Below are 5585 nucleotides of genomic sequence, written 5' to 3'. Positions count from 1 at the left end.
GCGTCTAGAAGAAGAAAAAAATAAGAAGAAATTTGATTTTTTTTTCAGAATAATAGTAAGGTTTTCCGCTCCCAGCGGAAAACCTTAATGATAATTATGCTCAGTTATATGTGATAAGAAAGTAATTTGATAAAAATATGCGACTTAACAGTTCCTCAATTAGTGTATCGAATTTATTTATCTGTTTTTTATGCATAAATATATTAAAATCATAAATCGAATCGTTTACCTGTTTGTTTACGTTATTGTGTCCATCCCGCGTACGATTTAATTTTACCGTAGCACAGGTATGTAAGTTTAGTCTAGTCCTAATTTCTAAAAAGAGCTCTAGAAATACGTTTTAACGGCAAATAATCATTATTTGGTCCAGCATGGTTTTTTCTCATAATTAAAGTATGCCGAGTCTAAAAAAATATGCTGGCCTTCATGAAAATGGCGTTAAGTAGGTCAGAATGGCGATTCAAAATGTCGGACAGCCAATCTTCAAATTTTTCTCTTAAAGTCTCGTCAATGGGAAAAAATAATGACAAACACTAATGAATTGATCCAAAATAGTATTTCATAATATCCAGTGTGTGCTGAGTCTTAAAAATTATGCTGGCTTTCCACAAATGTGGTTAATTAGGTCAAAGTGGCGATTTAGAATGGCAGATAACAAAATTTTGGTAATTCGTCTTATATTTCTGAAATGGACATAAAGCATGATAAAAACAATGAATATTCAGTCCAGCTAAGTTTTTTAATCATAACTTAGGTGTGGATAGTTAGGAATAATATGCCATATTTAAGAAAATGTCGTAAATTATCTTTAAAAAAAATGGCGATTCATAACGGTGGACATACAGATTTTATATTTTTTTTCCTTTAGTTTTCCTTAAATGGTGAAAAAGCGAGAAACAAACAATTATAATTTTTTAAAATAAATTTTCAAATCATAAATAAGACGTGCTAAATCTGAGGAATCATGCTGGTTTCGACTAAAGCGATGCTTTTTATGTCAAAATGGCTGACAGCCAGATTTCATATTTAGGTCTTTCCACCTTTCAGGTGAAAGACCTTTTGTATTTCTTATGTTTTTTTATTAGGTCTTTCCACCTTTCAGGTGAAAGACCTTTTGTTTTTCTTATGTTTTTTATTAGGTCTTTACACCACAGTGTAAAGGCCTATTGATATTGTTTTGTTTCTTTTTCTTTTTATTTTTCTTCCGTAAGCAAAAATGATTTTTTGTTTCGCGACTTATCGAAACGCTTTCATTCACGTCTTACTGCTTTCGGAAAATGATGAGGGCATTTGACCCTGCGTCTTAAAAACACCTCGCGTTTAGATACTACTCAGCTATGTTAAGGGCGTCCATACAAAAATAGCGATATTTATCACATAAAATGTTAGCCTTTGAACAATCTTGGTATTCTACTCCAAACATTTGTTAAACAAAGTGATATTTTATCGATTATACAAATTAAATAATTTGTTATCGGATGAGCAATTTTTGAGTCTCTTGGGAATACCCTGTCACGTGATACTGCTAAAAATAGATGAACCAGGAATAATACGGAAAAATGCAAAGTGCAAGGGCATAACATAAACAAATATAGTTATTTCTGTTTCTAACTTGTAAAATGAACCTTCAAAATTTCGAAAAGTGCTAGGAGCTTAAAATATTCAAGTAAGAACAATTATTAAATTCAATGTAAACAGTGTATGAACAGCAATTTACTGGGATTTCCCGCAATTAACGCTTATTTATATGAAATGCGTAGCGACTTCATACAGCTCCCAGCACTTTTTGATATAATAGGGATACAATGGTAAGACATGGAAATTTTCAATATATTTGATCAAGTGTATGCCCTTGCACTACTGCATTTTATCTGACCCACTTCACTTTCAGCGTCATTTGCGTGCAATTGAAATGCAACACTGACTAAGATCATGATTTTAATTTTCATTCTTAAAATAATTTAACGCTGTGAATTTCACTAAAAAAATGCTAAAATGTTGTTTCTGTTCACACCAATCATCATTATAAAATTGTTCAAATTGGAAAAACATAACTTCATCAGTTGCCTTTATTGGGGGGGGGGGGTGTAAGTGTTGAGTTTGTATTTTACACATTTATGTTTCATAATAATTTATGTTACTATGCTGGTGAATAAGTTCTTTTAATGTATAATCAGGTTTACTTGTAATCATAATTGATATTTTAGTACTAATTAAAGAAGGCAAGAAGAAACAATATATCAATATTATTAAGAATTTATTTTGATAATCAACTTTACAATTACTATAGAGATTGCTTTTCTGTGACAAACTGTTCAACAAGACTAGTGGTTTCTGATTTTTAGTATTTTTCAGTCATAATGTGTAATTTATGGAAATTGACAATTCTTCTTGCACACTACATGTTCTTCTCTTCTGTCTTTTTGATATTAGGATGTAGTCCAGTTGATAAGAAAACCAATACCTGAAATGATGAATATATATCAATTTCAAATTTCATTTCAATAGATATCAATGCAAATTATTATAATAGGTTACATTAGTATCATTATCAATATGATATTAAAAACAACAAACTATGCATGAAGTTGAAGTTAGTGAGTAAAAGAAATATTTATATACATTTGTAGTACCTACTTTTTATCAACATCCCAAGAAGTGTTTTCAGTGGACCATCTACTGCCTAAGTAACCCTAAAAATGAATAATGTGTCATAATTAGCTTAAGCTATTGTGTTAAAGATAACATGAAAATGAAACATTACTCTATTATTGGGTATATTAATGGCGGTTTCAATTTCAGTGATATTACAACAGGCATAATCAAATGTTTATTTTTTAAAATGTGTGGAAATTCAGTTTGAACACACTTTAATTTTGTCTTAAATAAAATTAATTAGATCTTCATAAAAGAAGGCTGAATAAAATAACACATTTCGATTTACTTAAACAAATTACAATCTTGTCTATAATCATTCCAGATCCTCACAGATATCTTTGTAGTGCTAGCACATACAGTGTTTGGCCATGGACTTTTTATTGTGTACTTTGAACATGGAGGAAATGCGATCTAATATTATCGCGATATGAGACCAGTAAAAAGCTACAATGAGCCTCAACGCTCTCTATGATCAAAACTAGCGAAACGCAGAACAATTACTCTGCCTGACTGAGACACCAAACTGATGTTTGAACACAATATTACATGAAAAACAAATGTAAACAAGTAAACAAAATCGAAGCCGAGGAATTTCACTTCATTTCCGTTCCATCCAACAATATTAGGTAATATAAAACAATATCTAGGGGAAGTACAGATAAATCCTACCTTGTTCAGTTGAATCCTATGCCGATTTCTGTCCACGCTGGTTGTAAACGAGTTAAATTCCGAGATATATCTTTGAAGTCCACATGTTTACTCTGATCACAGCTGCAAGCGCCGATGTGACGTAGTCAGCCTCGACACGTCATCAGACGACTTAGGAATTTCATGATTTCGCGAGATATAAAGAATAGTTTATGATTTTATTTCAGTACACCTTTCTTGAACCATTCAAACCCAATAATTAATCATTTTCATTTTGGTAGATGTTTGTTAATTACCGAAATACCTATATCTCGTAAAATCTCATGAATAAGGGGCGGGGCTTATGCAAATTTTTCTAAATCACACGTGGTAGAATTCTTAGACCTTCCTTAACATAGCTGAGTATTGACGCATGCACGTAAAAGTTTGTTATCGCTACTCCTCTGAAGCCGCGACACTTGCAAGTTGCAAACCTTCGCGGATGATGTCGGTCTAAGGTGTAGTTGAATCTCTCTGAAAGACAGAAGGTTTTGCAGTCTCCTCTTAGAACGACTGCCTCTCATTTTTTTTAATTTTCATGAAAAAAAAAATGTAACGACTAAAGGTAGAGCCGCGAAACCACTGGCGATGGCTTTGAGGAACTTTTTGGCTGCACCAAAGGTCAAGGTCAAAGGTCAAGGTCAACTTGGATCGGTAAAGCTGTCAAATGCAAAAGTGTGTGATCTTTAGGCGCATGCGAATCCCCTGAAAGTTGATATTGACCTTTGACCTTGACCCCTGGAGATATTGAGCCCTTTGACACAAATTCCAAGATTCTATCTTGCGCGACTAGTCCGTAAACCCCCTTTTTCACTTTTCACTTTTTGGGGTAACGGATGACCTTGACCTTCGACGTAAAAAAAAAATTGTGCCAAAATGTTTGGTTTAGCATGCATACTCAGTTTTGGCTTTGTCGAATGATCTCGCGTCTTCTTTATTAGGTCTTCACACCACAGTGTAAAGGCCTATTGATATTGTTCGGTTTCTTTTTAGGTCTTTACACCACAGTGTAAAGGCCTATTGATATTGTTCTGTTTATTTTTAGGTCTTTCCACCTTTCAGGTGAAAGACCTTTTGTTTTCTTTATGTTTTTTATTCTTATTTTTTTTCTCTATTTTCCAAGGGACAGCTTTTTTATCATAAGACATATTGAAACAATTTTTCCTTCCTGTAATTGACCATTCAAAGTTATGTACCAAATGACCCTGTTCCTGGTAACTCCCAGAACTTACAAAGTTATTGCTCTTGTGTACGAAAAGCTTGTTATCGCTACTCCTCTGAAACCATAAGAGATAGAAACTTGGAACTTTTACCAATGTCTTCAGTACACTTAGAGGGTTCTTCAATTTATTCATACCGAAAGGATTTGAGGCCCCCTTCTAGCAGTTATTGCCCTTGAAAGTATTTAAATTTCTATAAAATCACTTCCAACTTTTTTATTATTTGTCATAGAGAATTCGGACCACTTGGGATGAAAGCGTCTACCTTGGCCGATCAAAATTACATAAAGGTCAAAGGTCAAGGTCATTTGGAAAAATCTTAATTGATGAGTTTTTAGATCTCTTTTGTTTAGGGTGGTAGAGAAAAACTTTTTTATGGATATAATAGGACATCTTATGCAATTTCGAATATAGCCATTTGTCTCCTTCCTTTAAATTATTACATTGTTATTGTCCCCTATTTACGAAAATGCTTGTTATCGCTACTCCCCTGAAACCATAAGAGATAGAAACTTGGAACTTTTACCAATGTCTTCAGTACACTTAGAGGGTTCTTTAATCTATTCATACCGAAAGGATCTGAGTCCCCTTTCTAGTAGTTATTGCCCCTGAAAGTATTTACATTTCTATAAAACCACTTGCAACTTTTTTATTACTTATCATAGAGACTTCGGACCACTTGAGATGAAAGTGTCTACCTTAGCCGAACAAAATGACATAAAGGTCAAAGGTCAAGGTCATCTGGAAATCTCTTACTTAATGAGTTTTTGTATCTCTTTTGTTTAGGATGGTAGAGAAAAACGTTTTCATGGATGTAGTAAGACATCGTAAGACATTTCAAAATATCACCCTTTGACCCTTTCCATGTAACAATTATAGAGTTATTGCCGCTATTGTACAAAATGCTTGTTATCGCTACTCCTCATTAGTCTTTAGAGATAGAGACTTGAAACTTTTACATAAGAATTCAGTACACTAAGTTATTTCTTCAATCTATTCATACAGAAGGGGTCCAAAGTC

At 33.2% G+C, this 5585-nt stretch overlaps 1 long non-coding RNA gene across 1 annotated transcript; it reads right to left on the bottom strand.

The window, feature by feature from the left end:
* Positions 1-2298: 2298 nt before the first annotated feature.
* On the bottom strand, positions 2299-3410 carry LOC128169879 (uncharacterized). Its single transcript, XR_008241617.1, has 3 exons — positions 3328-3410; positions 2638-2693; positions 2299-2464 (listed from the first exon to the last, which is right to left on the bottom strand). It is a non-coding gene; the product is annotated as an uncharacterized LOC128169879 (long non-coding RNA).
* Between the last annotated feature and the right edge of the window lie 2175 nt (positions 3411-5585).

The sequence above is a fragment of the Crassostrea angulata genome, unplaced genomic scaffold, assembly GCF_025612915.1.
Source record: "Crassostrea angulata isolate pt1a10 unplaced genomic scaffold, ASM2561291v2 HiC_scaffold_243, whole genome shotgun sequence".
In the NCBI taxonomy this organism is placed as follows: Eukaryota; Metazoa; Mollusca; class Bivalvia; order Ostreida; family Ostreidae; genus Magallana; species Magallana angulata.
Note: the sequence above shows the minus strand (reverse complement) of the source record. Positions and strands in the feature narration are given on the sequence as shown.